General features: G+C 57.3%; 1 protein-coding gene across 1 annotated transcript in view; it reads right to left on the bottom strand.

The window, feature by feature from the left end:
• Positions 1-7,910, bottom strand: part of NEK6 (NIMA related kinase 6) — a 37,563-nt gene extending 29,653 nt beyond the window's left edge. The window contains exon 1 of the mRNA XM_053282153.1: positions 7,646-7,910. The gene's annotated coding sequence lies outside the window, so the exon portion shown is untranslated. The remainder of the gene's footprint in view (positions 1-7,645) is intronic.
• Between the last annotated feature and the right edge of the window lie 9,346 nt (positions 7,911-17,256).

Below are 17,256 nucleotides of genomic sequence, written 5' to 3'. Positions count from 1 at the left end.
CCATTAATTCATTATTTAAAGGGCATGAATTAACATGGCTCTCACACAAGATCTAAAAGTCAGGCACTGCCAAGTCTGTGTTACCTTCAACTGCAAAAATTACACGTTTTGCTAACTATGGGATTTCATGCCGTGTCAAAATGCTGAACAGTGCAAAAGGATCCACTTTTATGACAAGAGTCTTACATCTGTTTCCTTTGAGTCTCTACAGCACAGGTAATTATGGCTGGGAAAGGACTTGCTATTATTAAAGAATTCTCCAGGCTCCCAACCGTGTTGTGTAAAAAGAATAGAATAGAATATCACCATGTTTATTTTGATAAAGTGTAAAAAATCCTAAGAAGCCGTTTTTGAAAAGCATAGAGGGAAAGACTTTAAATGTACACACTTACAAGCACCTCGCTGCAGGGACACCAATGGAATTCCAGGGGAGAATTATGATTTCAAAGCAGCTCTGGGCAATATGTCAGAATCAATATTAAGCAAAGTTATCTGCACTTCTAAATCTGTTCTTTAAAGAAAGATCTATAAAGCAACGTGCTCAGCCTCTTGAGTCAGAAATATTTGACTCAGAAAAATTAAATTCGAGGTCTCACACTCTGCTACGCAGCTCGAAGGTTTGACACAGGTTTCCGCGAGGCAGCACAGGAAGATCCCCAGCCTTTTCTTGGAAGCCTCAAACAGAGCCCTCCGGGACGATGCTGAAGAAGGCAACCCAAGGACTGCGAAGAGCACTGGTGGGCACAAGCCGAGCCATGCAAATGGTGGCCATTCTTCGATGGTGATGACGACGATGGATTCCCCACATAAAGCCCATCTGAGGCAAGCAAGAAGATGTAATTGGTCACCCTCCATGTGCAAGTCAGCTATTCTCCGGGGCAGAAAGCTGCCCTAGCAGACATTCTAACATACACGCTACTTTGGTGAACTGCCCAGAGCCTTCGGAGTCAGGCGGTATACAAATTAAACAAAGAAAGAGAAATGAGACTGCACAATTCAACTGCTACTTGAAAGGCTGAAAAAGCCCTATAAAACCTTACCCATTGTTTCAAGGGCTATTGAAGGGCTTCCCGATGGAGAACTAGTGTAAAGAAATAGAAAGCATTGTCGAAATCCCACAGGCCCCAGCGGGAAGAGATTCGGAAGGGTTTTTCAAATAGAAAACTCAACACGGCATAGGACAGAAGGGCCTTCTTTTCCATTTAAGCCCATGTGGCCCTGGAAGGATTGTGTGGCTCACTCACTCTCTATCCTATTAAACAAGGATATTCGTGCTTACGTAGCTGTTAAGCTTTTCGATGCACGAGGTAAGTGTCAAAGTATCACGGAGAGTCCACACCACCAGCGGTTCAAAACAGAAGGCCGAGTCTAAAGAGCACCCTGACATTAAGCACACTGCTTGCTGCTCAGAGGATCCCACGGCAGCTTTCCAAGGGCGGTTCCTCAGCACAGGTTTCAAGGGACGCGAATCCCCAAAAGCCACAATGTGTTATGGTCCAGGTGAATATTAAACTAAGGAACCTTTTATATGGAGGGAATTCTAGACCTCCCCCCCCCCCCCCGCCCCAAAGTGGAGACAAAAAGGTTTGGAAGTTCTCTCGAACCCTAAAACTATGCATTTTTTTAAAAGAGATACACTTGGCCCCCACCGAAAGGACTGCAAGACTGCTTGACTCTGCACACAAAAGGGAAAGGGAAGCCATCTGTTCAGCTATTAGGCTTGTAAGAGCAACCCAACAGAGGCAGACATTTGACCACGGTGACTACCTTTCACTAAGCATCACGTCAGGAAGTTAACACAGTCTACCTGATCTGATGAAGTCTGCAAATCCAGCAGCCCCCGACAGGAAGGCTACCTCTGGCAACTCTGCCCAGGCCTTCGAGAGACGCCATCTCCACAAGGAGGACGGAGGGGCCTGGCTTTTGAAAGGACACTTGCCGTCAGCCTTGCTGACTCAGCGCCCTACTGAGTCCCCTTGCAACTCTCAGCACTGGCCCTGGGAGCGCAGAAGCATGTCCCGGAAACCGGCCCCCAAGCAAGTGGGCAGCTCCCAGCTGGCTTGCTAGACTCCAGCCTGCAAGCGGTTCGGGGCACCCGCCCCTGCATTCCCAGCCCTCTGATTCAGAGCCCTCTAGATCAATATGACAGCCATTTCATGTAGAAGACACCTCACAATAAAGGAAGATGGTGCACCCATCAAAGTAATAAATAGTCCCAGACAGGGCTGAGGCAGGTCGTGCCTCAGACAGTGTTTCCTTACACACTCACGGCTTCTTTGCTCAGCGCTAGTTACACATTAAGAGTCCACAATTTTGCTTTTCATCAGCAGTCACGCTGCTGGCACGAAATACGTGATAAATATTAGGGGGGGAAACACTAAACAAATCCTGCTGTCATCTCCGCTGCAAGTTACAATTTCCACTGGGCGCAGAGAGAGAGAGAGAGAGAGGCGGCTTCTGTTCTGACATTACCTTCTTTCTTCCACCTCGCTGACGCTGTGGGGCAAAGCCGCTGCTGCCGCCTCCCAAAGTGTCAGAAATCGCCATTCTTGAGAAGCAAGGGGAATGAGAGCCATGTACGGCCCTTGTCCCAATGCCGAGCTGCACAGCCAGCAACTGCACCCAGCTCACTCCTCTCTCTCGCGGCTGCTTTCTTCTTCCCCAACAAGTTCTGCTGCACACCGAACGATGCCCCCACAACAAGAGAACACGCCACTTCCTGCTCTCAGGCACTGGCTGCAAACCCTAGCCCTCTGGCTCCTGGGCTTTAATGCCTGCAAGCTTAGGCTGACAGCAGGCCGAGAACAGTCATTCCAGGAAAAGTGGGACGTGCTGCCTGCCACGTGAACCACCAAGGGCTCCACTGCCCAGATTCACGGCAGTCTGTGATTGTGCAAGGAGAAACAAAAGCCTCAAACGGGGTGCCAAGGAGTCAAATTCATCCCTTACCACCCAGAAGAGATTTGGGGGTGGTCCGTCACTCTAACATAACAGGCAAGCCTGATGCCCAGGTAAGGCCCCCCTTCAACACGGAGAGAAGTGTGCAGCCAGGACACCTGGCCAGAGGGGCTGGGGGCGGGGGGGGGGGGGGGCTTCCAGCCAAAAACCCAGGGCCGGAGCATCCCCGACAGATGCCTCTGCCCAACGCCCTCCTGCAAGGGATAGCACACACACCCCAACCGGTCACATCACTCTTCCGCTTAGGAAGCTTCCTGAGATGTTCAACCGAAATTGACCCTCCTGTAACCGAAGTCCACCCAATCTAATCCTGCCCTCTGGGGCCTCCCTGCAACAGCCCTTCGGGAATTCACCGAGGGCTAGCATGTTCCCCTTCAGTCCAGGCTAAACATAGCCAGTTCCTTCTACTGAGGCTTCTCCCAACTCCTGGTGTCTTCACTGCCCAAGTAGGAATGCATTTCAATTTGTCTACATTAATAATAATAATAATAATAATAATAATAATAATAATAATGCTATTTACACAGTGTCTGTCAGATGTCATTGACTGGATCTGATACTACTTGTTATTATACCACTTTTCAACAAAATAGTTCTCAAATTGGTTTGCAAAGGCAAAAGAGTAAGAAAGTGTCCCAAAGAGGCTCACGACCTAAAGAGAAGCACATGGGATGCAGCCACAGCCATGGGGAAGAGACCACGCTGGACTGGGAGCAGGGGAGGAGGGCTGGTCCTGGGGTCGCCGGCATGACTGTCCCCTTTGCTAAGCAGGGCCCACCCAGATTGCATATGAATGGGAGACTACTTGTATGGTGAGCTCTGTAAGACATTCTCCTGAGGGGATGGGGCCACAGCTCAGGGGAAGAGCACTTGTGTGCTTGCATGCAGAAGGTTCCCAGTTCCCTCCCGGGCAGCATCTCCAACATAGGGCTGGGAGAGAAACTCCTGCCTGCAGCCTTGGAGAAGCTGCTGCCAGTCTGGGTAGACAATCCTGAACAGAATGGGCCAAAGATCTGACTCAGCGTCCTGTGTTGCTATGACTGAATAAGGACAGTGGCTCTCTCCCTGTTAAATATAAGGCAATTTCCACTGTAAAAGAAAGCTCTCGACTCAATTGGCAGACGTTACATCCTCCTTAAGGTGTAGCACCTGGAACTGCCTACAGTATTCCAGGTGGAGTCTGAATAGTGTGCAATAAAGGTTGTGTAATGCCCAGAGATTTTCATTTGGGGAGGTGCAGAAATGTGCCAAACAAATAAAAGTGAAACTATGACTTTGGGGGGACTTGAAAACTATGGTTCTGTCTTCGTCTTTCCTGCAGCTGCATCACATTTTAAAGAGAGACACTCTGCTCGCTTTTTTGACTTAGCAGGAGGAAAGCAGCTGTCCTTGTTCACACCTCCAAGGGCTGCTGCTGCTTCTCCTTCTCCCTTGTGCGTCTTTCTAGTCTGTGAGCTCCTTTGGGACAAGGGACCGTCTTATGTACTCCCCCACCCCACCCGCAATTCCTTTTGCTTGTTGAAAAATGGCAAATGGGGGTTGAAAAACCCCCAGCACAGGACCTCCAGTGGCTGTTGCTGGTGTCTATCTTGTGTTTCTTTTAGATTGTGAGCCCTTTGGGGACAGGGAGCCATCTTATTCATTTATTATTTCTCTGTGTAAACCACCCTGAGCCATTTTTGGAAAGGCAGTATAGAAATCTAATTAATAATAATATTAGTAACAACAGCTAATGATGATGTAACTGTCCTTATTCACAATCCAATCCCATTGCTGACTCGGATTCCTCACATCACAACATCACAAGTAGGGGCCTGATGTGGTACAGGCTGAGCTCCCTGCACCAGCAGCATCTTCCTATGCGTGGACTGCACACCTGGCCCAGGATCATCACGCCCCCCCCCCCGCCCCCCACAACATGGATGGGTCAGGGTTAGTTAGAGCCAGCAGCGTGCAGGCACTGTGTGCCTTGTGCTTTCCAAGCAAGCCAAATGGCACACAGCAAAACCACCACCACCACCACCACCCCAAAACCCCCAGCTCTTGGCTTGCTGCAGGAGCCAGAAAGTGCGCAGCATAGCCCAGCTTGAAAGAAAGAAAGGCAGCACACAAGGGAGAGAAGAGGCTGACACTGTGTGGGGTGGTTTTTCAGGACTTGGAGCTGGCAGTGTAAAGAAGCGACACGGGAACAACTGAACTGGCGTCGGCAGCAGCAGCACCCACTCCAACTTGAAACCACGCAATCCGATACCAAACCACACAAATAATCATATTTTTAGCCAAATTTCAACCATGCGTGGGTCAAAAAGGAACTGTTACTGAATACAAGAATGCAGATTCAGAGAGAGAAGTCCCTCTTAGCCGTCTTCTCACAGGAGCCACGTTAACCCAGGAGACGACAATGGAAGGCTGCCCAGGGATTTCCCACCCACCAGTCCTCTGCAAACTCATGGCGGCCTGATCTTGCACATACCTTCTTCCAGACAGACCCCCTCCGTCCAGGGAGGCCTGCTTCAGTCTGTTGTGCTGCAACTCCTCTGCACTCCCCAGAAGAGCAGGCAGCCTGCCCGCCCACGCACTCACTACAAAGCTGCCATTTATTACGAAGCTTGCTGCAGCACACAGCGCCACAAAACGCTTTCCCACCCTCGCCTCCCATACTGCTCCTCACAGCCACCCTGTGAAGCAGAGGGGGCGGCTTACTGAAGACCACACAACAAGGCCCAGGGAAGGCTTGAACCCCAGGTCTTGGGCACCCAACCCCCCCCCCCCGCCCCGCTTGCCCATCACACCCAACTGAGGGCAGATGAAGGCTTCCCAGATACTCCACTTGAACGCCAAAGAGCCCGACACGCAACAGCCACTGGTCGTCAGATGTGCACAGTTGCTCTCCAAGGACATGCTGCGCCTGTACACACGAGGCCCAAGATCAAAGGCATCACTGATATGTTCCCCATCGACAGCGGGGCAGGCTTCAACAAGAATGTGTTTATTTTATAACCCTGAGCAGTAGTGCACTGGAGGAACGGGTAGCAATGTTTTAAATAAAGACATAATCAATAGACACAGAGGCAGCCCGGTTGTTATCCACTAGCAATTGGAGAGAGTGACAGGAGAGAGGGCGAGGAGGAATCACCCCGGAGACCTGAAGCTGCGTACTTGTCCATCCTCCCTTCAGCAGGAAAAGAACAGCTGGGGATGAGCAGGGGTTTATTTTAGCAGCATATTTTGATTATTTTAATTTTATACTCTTTGTCAACCGCCCATGAATCTTTAGGGATATATAAATAAGCCACACCCAAACTGGTCCCCTTTCGTCTGTCGTTTTCTCTGACCCCCTGCACGTTTCCCAGACTGTGGGGAAAGACCTACACTGGGCAGCAGCAGCGATCTAGGAAGATGCTGAAAGGCAGCAGCAGCAGCAGCATCTCAGACTGCGCGGGAGGAGGCAATGGCCATGGCCAACCCCTCCTGGATTCTACCCAAGACAACTACCGGGCTTTTCTGTGGGCGCCCGGAGTCGACACCCACTCAGCAGCACCTCTTTACCTTTACCTGTATGTGTTGCTCTGAAACAGTTTACTCCACATGATCAAGATGTCACCATATGAAGAAAGCTAGCCTGATCGGCATGGCAGCCCTTGGCATTGTGCCCCTGACCCAGGAAGGGACCTGGCTGGTCCAGGGGGCCATACAGCCCCACATGCACACACCCTGGACAAACCCGCTGTGCCCAGGGCGAAGGGGTTAGGCTGGCCTGTGCAGACTGGCCCCACGACCTCTCCCCCCAGAAGCCTCCCAGAGCCGGGAAGGGCCTCGGAGCAGTGGTTGGCCGGGGGGGGGGAGGCAGCATCCCCCCCCAAGCGTGCCCAGTATCAGGTGGGGAGGTGGATGTCTTGACTGAGCAGCAAGCAGGACGGCAGCAGGGGGGGGGGCAGAAAGCCACTTCCTGGCCAGGCGAGGAACAGAGACCCCTTCCCAGGAAGGAAGCACAAGCGGGCCTCCTGCCCGGAGAAGGGAGGAGGAGGAGGAGGAGGAAGAGCTCCCGGGCTGGATTCCTGGGCAGGGTCCCCCAACAAACCTGTCCCGACAGGAAGCGAGGGAGGGAGGGAGGGAGGGAAACCTGGCTCGGCGGCAGGAGGGGCAGGAGGCGGAGGCAGCGGCAGCAGCAGGTCTGCTGGGCTGGTGGGGAGGCCCACACAGGCAGGCGGGGCGGAGCAGGGAGGCCGGGCGGGGGGGGAGGGGAGGGGGCCTCCGGGCGCTCGAGCCCCCCCCCGCCCTGCTGCTGCCGCCGCCGCCGCCGCCGCCGCCGCCAGGGGGGTTGCCTCGGAGCAGGCGCCCCCCGTCGCCCCCCGGCTGGGGCCCCACTGAGCAGCACCCAGAGGAGACACCCCACCCCACCCCACCCCACCCCCTGCCTGGCTCGAGGGATCCTGCCCCCACCCCCGGCCAGGGCCGCCCCCCCACCTGGCGACGCCCCCCCAAACAGGAGCCAGCCCGGGGGTTCGGGCGGGGGGGCTCCTCGGCCTCCGACAGGTGGGGGCGGGGGGTGCCTGCGCGTGCCAGGAAGGGGGCCCCCCTGCGGAGGGCAGCCGGGGCGGGGGGCCCCGGAGGGGAGGGGGCGTGGCGGGGGCGGGGCCCCTCCCGCGGGGGAACCCCGCCGCCGGGCCTCCCCCCACCGGCCTACCTGTTGCTGGGAGGGAGGGGCGGGAGCCGGGGCGGGCGGGCGAGCAGGCAGGCGTCCGTCCGGGCGGCGGGCTGGCCGTTCCGCTCCGTCAGGCGAGTCCCAGACACAACTTTCGCGACGCGTCCTCCTGCCCGTGCGCGCTCGCGCCGCGCTTCCTCGGGCGCGCGCACGCGCCGCGCTCTCCGCCCGGCCCCGCCCCCGCTGGCTGGCCCGAAGCGGACGGAGGGACTGAGGCTCACGCGCATGCGCGCTTCCCCCCTCGCCGGCGCTACGCACCCTGCGCGCGCACGCGCTCGCTCGCGAGCTGCCACGCAGGCCTCTTCCCTTTTGGTTGGTGGGCTGCCGCGGCGGGCTCCCTCCCTCCCTCCTCCCTCCCTCCCTCGCGCAGGGCAGGCGGAGGGGGCGTGGCCGGGGGCAGCGCGCGCGCAGCGGCGGTTGGAGCGCGGCGGGGAGGAGGGGCGGGGCGCCAGGGCGGCCGGGCCCCGCCCCTCCCTCTCCCTGCCCCGCCCCCGCGCCTTTCCGCCTGCTGCTGCGGGGGAGGCGGCCTCGTCTCTCTCTCGCGGCGCCGCTCGGCCACGTGGCTCTGCCGCCGCCGCCGCCGCCGAAGGTGGGCAGCCTGCCACGACGGGGAGGATGGGAGTTGTAGTTCCACCCTGGAGGAAGCCTGGCTGGCCTGAGACTCTCCGGCGGCGGCTGCTGCTGCTGCAGTTGCGGCGCCGGGGGGGGGTGATGGGAGCTGTAGTCCCTGAGCCGCTGGAGAGCCGCCCGCTGCCTCATGCATGGCCCTTGGTCTTCTTCGGCGCTCCTGCAGATGCTGGCCCGGGTTGGTGGGAGCTCAGCTGGAGGGCGGCACCCAGCTAAGGACCCTTCCCACCAGACTGCACTACAACTCCCAGCATCCCCAGCTGCAGTGGCTGGGGATTCTGGGAGTTGTAGTCCACAACCTCTGGGAATCCCTGTTCGGGGGACCACTGAGCCCCCCTGCTGCACGCGGTCAGCTCCCTGCAGCTGGTCACCGCACTATGGCGAGGGGCCCAAGTCGAGGCTCCTCTTTCCCTGCATGTGTGGGGGTTAATTGGTTTTTGCTAGCGGTGGGAAGGTTTGGAAGGCATGGCAAGCTGGCTGGCTGGCTGGCTGGGGGAGGCCAGACAGAACGGTGGGCATGAGCGGGTGCTTGGGGAGCACCACCGCCGCCGGTGCTCCGCTCTGGCCTTTCATTGTGCAGGACATGTGCCTGAAATGACGGGGGGGGGGGTGGGGGGGCAGGGGGGGGCCTGGAGGAGCCGCACAACGCCCGCTTTCAGAAAATAAAAGCACGCCGCTCGGGCCGAGCCCTGTTGCAGCAGCACAGAGCCTCCCCTTGTTCTCGCCTGCCGGCGCTGACTTGAACGCCTTCCTCGCCTCTTGCCTGACGCCAGGCGAAACCATCCCATCGATGTCCACAGGAAGCCCATGCCTCTTCCACCACCACGGCTATCGACGAGGCGTGAACGGCTGGGGCTGGGGCTGTAGGCGCTCAGGGGCAGAGACCCTGCTTGGCCTGCAGCAGCTCCCCAAATCCCTGGCAGACTCTCCAGGTAGGTCTGGGAAACGCCCTCCTAACCCTGGGCGCTTTCCAGGTGGGTGCTATCACCAGTGTGTCGCTAGGGGTCCCTGAAGTGTGTGTCCGCGTTGCCTGTGTTCTGACATCGCAGCCCCTGCCTTGTAAGGAAGGTGCCGCGCATATTTCCAGCACCTTCTTTGGGATTGGATTGCTGCGCCACAGCCCTATAACGTCACATCTGCGTTGCAAAAAAAAAAAGCTGTATTTGCCCATTGAAGAAGGCTTGCCCCCTTACAACGGATCTCTAACGTGGTTTGACTCCGGCGCCACAACACGTTGCTTTTTGCAGTGTAAGGCTCGCAATCTGGAAAGCACCGTGGAGAACTGCTGCTGCTGCCAGTCAGAGCTGGCAATACTGGGCCAGATGAACCAAGGCTCTGACCTGGGAGAAGGCAGCTTCATCAGTTACGCTCATTGCTTTTTCTTTACCCTTTCGTTCAGTATTCCGTTACATTGAGCATAGGCCTGCCTTATCTATCAATATGCCTGACGGCAGCAAGTTGTGCAAAGAGAGCTGACAGAAGACTAGATCCCCCCTAACTGGACAGTCTGGACTCTGCTGGGTAGCAGCAGCAGCAGAGTCACCCAGGAAGTGCAGCCATTGGCATTTGTTGCTTCCTTTCAAGCCGTGCCACTTCCATGGGGTCGTGCATGTCACTGGAACAGAGGAAGCTGCCATCGACTGAGTCAGACCCTTGGTCCATCTGGCTCAGGATTGTCTCCCCAGACTGGCAGCGGCTTCTCCAAGGTCTCTCTCAGCCCTCTCTTGGAGATGCCGCCAGGGAGGGAACTTGGACCCTTTTGCATGCCAGCAGGCAGGGGCTGTTCCCGGAGCAATATCTTAGTGCTCACGTATGGTGACCCAAAGCAAAAAAATGCGTGGACCACTTTTATCAGGTTTGTAAAAGCATCTTATCCCGCGGCATGTTTATAGTCAGTTTGGGCCGTGAAAGCAGAACCACCTTTCAGATCCGTATCTTTCTCACTCGATGCCGACATGCAGCCTGGATGGGGCGAGTGTCCCGCACATTTCTCCATTCCCGCCCAGTGATTTCCGCCTGCTTGGCGTGCACTGATAGGCTGGCCCAGCAGCACACAGGGCTGGGCGTGGGACTCAGCCAAGCGAGCCTTGCTTCCTCCAAGCACGCCAGGCCCGGAGACCCTGCTCCGTCAGCTGCATCCTGCACAGGAGGGACGGGGAGTTCTCCTTCCTGCAGCCTCCGCTCTCCCGGCACGTCGAGCGGATTCGCAGCCGGCTCCCCCAGAACGTCGGCCACCACATGCAGGCTGCTCTGCTCTCGGATTTCTCCGGCAAAGTCTGAGTCCCAGAGGAAGCCTGGACGCCGGAGGAGTGCCTGTGTGGCTGGCGCGGAAGGAAGGAAGCCGAGCCCCGGGAAGAGCCGTCCGGAGGAGCTTCGCGGAGCAGAGGGGCCAGTGTCCCCCGTGAAGACCGGGGGCCCCGACTGGCGGCACACACAACGTCTCCAGCCCGGCCAGCAGCTGCGGCACAGGAGGAGGGCAAGCTGGCCAGGCCCAAGCAAGCTGCCGGACGGCGGTGGGCCGGCTGGCATGCCGGAAGAAGGCCAGCCGCGTGGTCCGGGGAGGAATCTGGACCAGCTGCCTGCGGAGCTCACCCGGGGGGCAAGCGACTGCTGGCAAGAGCCAGAACCGGCAGCCGTGCCACCGGCCCAGTATCTTCCCCCAGCGTGGGGCCACCTGGAAGGGAAGACGGCCAAGCTGGGGGCCGGAGATGGCTCAGAGGAAAGCGGCAGCTGCCTTTTCGGGCATTCCCTTTAGGGGAGGGGGCTCTAGCTCCGCGGAGGAAGAGCCACTGCAGAGATGCTGCCGGCTGTGGGGCAAGCCATCCTGAGCAAGACCGTCCAAGGCGGTAGGCGGCAGCTTCCTGTGTTCACTGGCCAGGCTGCGGGAAGATGGAAACACCACCCCCACCACCAAATATTTATATGCTGCTTTTCAAAGCAAAAGTTTCCAAAGCAAAATAAAGAACAGACAAACAGAGATGGAACCCTGTCTGCCAAGGGCTCACAGTCTCCAAAGAAACACAAGAGAGACCCCAGCAACAGTCACTGGAGGGATGCTGTGCTGGGGACAGATAGGGCCAGTTGCTCTCCCCCTGCTCAATACAAGAGAAGCACCATGTTACGAAGGTGCCTCTTTGCCCAGTGAGCAGGAGAGTGGCGCCAGGCAAGGGGCGGCAGAGCACACACACACCCCCCGGCTGCAAGTGTTAGGGCTGCAGGTGCTCCAGCTGGACAATGCAGACAGACGCTCACCCAGAGAGTCGGCATGGGAAGCAGCAGAGGCACCCCCCCTTCAGTAACCCCCCCCCCCCGTTTGCCCCCAGTGAGCCAAAGCTTCTCCCACCCAGGCCTGCCTGGCAAGCCCCTTCCTCGCAAAGACTGGAGATAATTAATCCGGGAGTTTTCTGAACAGCTGCTTTTCACGCACCATTTGGAATTGGCGATGCAAAGATGGGCAATCCGTGTTAAATGCCCTTGACTAATTGAGCAAGGCGGGTGTCGGGCCACTGGGGGTGGGAAGGCATGCAGGAGGACCAGCGGCCTGGTCCTTGGTCAGAGAAAGGGGTGCTGGGGGGGGCACTGGGCGGGGCTACTCTCCAGGCAGCTTGCAGGGTCAAGTCTAGAGACAGGCAGGCACGGCATTTTTGCTCAGGACGGAGTGGGCAGTGACCTTGGATGGCTCTGCTTTCCTCTGCAAGTTGTCGCTTATAGCACATAGTCGTCACACCCTGTGCTGTGGTTTGGATCGTGCAGGATTGCTGGTCTTGTGGTAAAGGTAACGTAAAGTGTGCCGTCACGTCGATTTCGACTCCTGGCGCCCACAGAAGAGCCCTGTGGTTGTCTTTCGTAGAATCCAGGAGGCCTCCTCCCGTGCAGTGTGAGATGATGCCTCTCAGCATCTTCCTCGATCGCTGCTGCCCGATATAGTACCAGCGGGGATTCGAACCGGCAACCTTCTGCTTGTTGGTCAAGCATCTCCCCGCTGCGCCACTTAAGGTGGCTGGTCTTGTGGTAGCCAGCCTGACTTGTCCCCTTTGCTAAGCAGGGTCAGCCCTGGTTGCATATGGATGGGAGACTAGAAGTGTGAGCACTGGAAGAGATTCCCCTTGTGGGACGGAGCCGCTTTGGGAAGAGCAGAAGGTTCCCAGTTCTCTCTCTCTCTCTGGGCGGGGAGGTGAAGCAGAGGCGATGGGTGGTTGGTCTTCACACAGAAGCAGGGACCCTCCAGATTCTGACCCCAGACTGCCCCAGAGAAACTAGTTGCAGTCGGCAAATCTGGAAACTCCAGCTGCTGACTAAATGCTAAATGGTCCTAGCACTGCTGCCTGCTTCTCTTCCCAGAACTGCCTGCAATGCTCTGTTATGAATAAACCACCCAAACGCTCCAGAAATTACTCAGAGCTACTGATTTTTTAAAAAAACAAAAACAAAAACCCGGGCAGATGTGAGGCTCAACAGGAAGGAGAGAGAGCGCGCCAGGCGGGCACTGCCAACGATGCCAGAGAGAAAGCAGAGGCAGGGCGGAAGAGACCCCGGGCCAGGAAGGAAACGGAGCGGCAGCCAAACAGCCTAATGACAGGCTGGGAAGGCGCTCAAATGGCATCCGAGGCCACACGGCTCTCGTCGGCCAGGCCGCAGCCACGGCACCGCCAGAAGCTAGGCCTGCTGAAGCTAGCCCTTCATAACCCGCCTCTTGTCTATGCCAACAGATACCAATCCAAGAAGAAGCCACGGCTATGCCAGTGGGTTGCATGCACACGTGCAGAGACAGACCCTGTGCCATGCTCTTGTGTTCTTCGTCCTGCTTGGGAAGGACCCGTCTTTCCCCTCCCAACTTCAGCACAAGCTCCCACCCTCCTCGGCCTCCCTACGCCTTATCCGGCCACGCAGAAGGCTGGTTCACACAACCGTTCGAACCTAGGTTTCATGCGAGCTACTGACAGTAGCATGACTGGGTGGATCTACACCAAGGCCGGTGGTTTAGAGCCCAAGAGTTGGTGGAGAGTCTCGCCTTGGCATGGCTTCACACAATCACGCTCATGCTGGTGACCCACATTAAACCTAGGTTCGACCGGTTGTGTGAACCAGCCCAGAAAGGTTTTGCCTCCTGGGGCCCCTCTCTCTGTGCCTGGCTGCAACTGACCCCCCCCGCCCCCACCTCACCCCTGCAGGTGCATTAATTTTGGCACAAACACAAGGACGACCCACATCGCAGAGGAGGGCTTGTGGAGGGGCGCCTTCTTGGACGCAGTTGCCTTTGCTGAATCAGCAGCAGAGTAAACAGGTAATTACACTCTGCCATATGTGTCTCTAATTCTGACAAAGGCGGCATCCAAACAGTGCGCTGAGCAGCATCGCTGGTGGACGAGGAGGAGTAAATTGGTCCCCATGGCCGGGGGGGGGGGCAGGAGAGAGGGGGAGGGAAGGATTTGTCATCTCGCTCCCTTTCCCCTGACACCCAGTGGCCGGCTCAGCAGCAGAGGCAGTATTTAATGCTGCTAAAATATCAACAGGAAATCCTCTTTAAGCACGCTTTGAGACATTGCAAGGGAGCATCATGTGCTGGGGGCGGGAAGGAATCCAGAACCCACAGGGGCTGTTTTCTTCCCATCAGATCAGGGATCCTGCAGCCCCATTTGGCAGGGCCCCCCTGGCCCCTTCCCCCCCACTCTGTCCCCAGCCCCGAGTCAAGACTGGGGCACCTTCCCTGGGAGCAACAGCCGGGGCATTTGGGGCTCTGGGAATACGACTGCCCTGGCAGCGGGAGAGCTGGTCTGGTGGTCAAGGCGAAGTGTGCCATCGAGTGTCGGTGTCGACTCCTGGCGCCCACAGAGCCCCCCCCCCCCCCGTGGTGGTCTTTGGCAGAATCCAGGAGGGGTTGACCATTGCCATCTCCCGCACAGTATGAGGTGATGAGGCCTTTCGGCATCTTCCTAGATCGCTGCTGCCCGATATGGGTGTGCCAGCGGGGATTTGAACCGGCATCCTCTTGCTTGTTAGTCAAGCCTTTCCCCGCTGAGCCACCTAAGGTGGCTGGTAGCAGGCCTGAATTGCCCCCTTTGCTAAGCAGGCTCCAGCCTGGTTCGCATTTGGATGGGCAGCCACATGTGAGCGCTGCAAGAGATTCCCCTGAGGGGTTAATGGGGCCGCCGCTCCGTGGCAGAGCATCCGCCTCGCATCCAGGAGGTCCCAGGTTCCATCCCTGGCAGCATCTCCAGGAGGGGCTGGAAAGGACCCCTGCGGGAAACCAGCCACTGCCAGTCGGTGTAGACCACACTGAGCTAGGCAGGCCAGGAGTCTGACTCAGCAGAAGGCAGCTTCCTTGGCTCCTCTGTTCCCATGTGGCCCTCAGGATGCACCCCTCTGCCCCCTCCAGCCCCCTCATCTCTCTCAGCCCAAACTTGGCCTAGGTGCTGCCTCCACCACCTGACCCCATCTGCTCCCTGCTGGCCTGCAGCTGTTTGCGGAGGGGGGGGGGTCCTGGCGCTGCCTGTCAGAGCGCACAAGCCAATCCGCTCCCACCTCCGTCTCCAGAGCCTAATGACTGGAGAGGCTCTACCTTCCCAGATCCCTTTAAGGCATAAGGTATGGCGGCCACAGCACGGGAGGCTCACCTAATTATCTCCGATTGTATATGACGCTGTCATGTTGATTTACTAAATATCCGCGGGAAATCTCTTTCTTTTGCCACCCGACAGAGGAGACCATCCAGAGCTCCCAGGAGTGGGTCTGACACCAATTCCCTCTGGTCATGTTACCTGTCTTTTCCACCTGCAGTTGCATCGATGACACCCGGGAGGGATGTCAATAACTAATTTATTCATTTTGCTTCTGACTTATTATAAAAAAGAGCAGATGTCAGGACAACTTGTCTAGAGTGACAGTGATGCGGAAGAGCCTTCAGAAAGTCCGCGCCTTCAACAAGTAGAACACAGAACCCACCCTGCAGCGCACAGCCACGTTCTCTGGTGCGCGAGGAGCTCCCTTCAGCGGCCTGGGCTGCGAGGACGGGGGGCTTAGAACGTCCAAGCTACCAGCCAAGCCAGCCTCTAATAAGACAGCTTGTTTCTAACCCTGTGCTGTCCTGGGTGCTGCCATCAAGGTGGAGGCAGGAGTCAGGAGGCAAAGCCAGGAGTCAGGAGGCAAAGTCCCACAAAGCTGCTCAGCCTGGACAGGTGAAGCCAGCTCAGATCCTAGAGACCCTTATTGCCCTGAAAAAAAATGCTCCAGTTCCCCAGCCTTCAGGAGCACCTTCCTTAGGCGGCAAGGCTACAACACCTGGGGCTTTTTCGTTTAGAAAAAAGACGACTGCTGTGCTTTTATAGACACGATAGAGGTCTATAAAATTATGCGTGGTGTGGAGAGGGTGGAGAGAGAGAGAAATGTGTCTCCCTTTTGCATAGCTGCGAGATTAGGACCAGGGGTCATCCCATGAAACTGGTGACAGTCCCTGGCCTGGATGGCTTTAAGAAGGGCTTAGATAAATTCATGGAGGACGTCTATCAATGGCTGCTAGTCTGGTGGCTATAGGCCACCTCCAGCCTAGATGTGGCAAAAGGAAAGGAAACGTCGTGCTGTCGCATCGGTGTCGACTTGACTCCTGGAGACCACAGAGCCCTGTGGTTTTCTTGGTAGAATCCAGGAGGGGTTGACCAGTGCCTCCTCCTGTGCAGTATGAGATGATGTTGCCTTTCAGCATCTTCCTATATCGCTGCTGCCCGATAGAGGTGCTTCCCATAGTCTGGGAAACACACCAGCGGGGATTCGAACCAACAGCCTCCTGCTCTCTAGGCAGGTTGCTTCTCCACTGCGCCATTAGGTGGCTCTGGGTTAAAGGTGGCAAGATGCCTCTGAATCCCAGTTGCAGGGCAGCAGCAGCCCAGGAGAGAAGGTCTGTCCTCCTCACCTCTTGCCTGTGGGCTCCCCAGAGGCGTCTGGTGGGCCCCTGGATGAAAGAGGGAGCCAGACTGGGTGGGCCCCCTTGGCCCTGATCCAGCAGGGCTGTTCCTATGCTCTGACATTGCTCAGCGTGCAACAGAAAGGACTGATGAGGCCTCCTCTCATCTCTTGCAGGAATCCCTCTTGAACGCTGCCACCTTCCTCCCCAGGTCCCTGGGAGGTAGCAGGAGAGCTTTCTACACAATTACAAAAGCAAAATCGGCAGCCTATAAGCAGCCCGTATTTCTTAAACTCGATCCCACAGTAGAGAGAAGAGAGGAAAGGGAGGTGAATCGGGTTGCAACCTGTCGAAGCAAGCAGTGCTCTGGTCTTCTTGGTCTGACAAGGCGGAGCTGCCTCCAGACCTGGAGAGCCAAGAGGTCCTGCTGCTGCCGCTGTCTCTGCAAAGGAGGGAAGGGAACGGGAGGTTTTCTGAAGAGGAGGAGAAGGAGAACTCAGACAAAGGGAGCCAATGGCCTGTGCACGCTGGAGGACCCTTGGCTGGGGGAGTCGGTCCACCCTGGCCCAGATGGACCCACCACGCCCCCCCCCCCAGCACACCCCAGGGGAAGGCTGCAGCTGCTGCACCTGTTCCTGCTCAGCTCCGGAAGCCAGCTGTGGGAACGGCCTCCCTGTCGTCCTGGGGGCCGGGGCGGGGAGGGGGCTTCCCAGAGGCGACCGGCTAGTTCCTTCTGGAAACAGGCTTCTGCTGGTGCTGGGCAAAGCCCTCCTCCGACCGCTGGGCAAGGCCCGGGCGGTGGTCCCCTGAGATCCGTTCCCCCCTCCCCGAACCCCAGCCCAGCACCCTGCTTCCCAGGCAGGGAGTACAAAGGAGCCCCCAACCCCTCCCCCTGCAGGGAGGCTGCCCCCCCCGCCCCCGCCCTGAGCATTAGGTGAACTCTCTCCGCTGGCCACCAGCTCCTTTCATCAGCGGCCTTTGAGGTTCTTTCGGAAATGGAACTAATTAGGCCTGGTTATTTCCACTGGTGCAGACTAGAGGCGGCCGTCTGATCTTAAAGGCTCCCCCG

The sequence above is a fragment of the Hemicordylus capensis genome, chromosome 17 (genome assembly GCF_027244095.1).
Source record: "Hemicordylus capensis ecotype Gifberg chromosome 17, rHemCap1.1.pri, whole genome shotgun sequence".
Classification (NCBI taxonomy): domain Eukaryota; kingdom Metazoa; phylum Chordata; class Lepidosauria; order Squamata; family Cordylidae; genus Hemicordylus; species Hemicordylus capensis.
The sequence above is the reverse complement of the archived record's forward strand: the minus strand, read 5'-3'. Positions and strand labels throughout refer to the sequence as shown.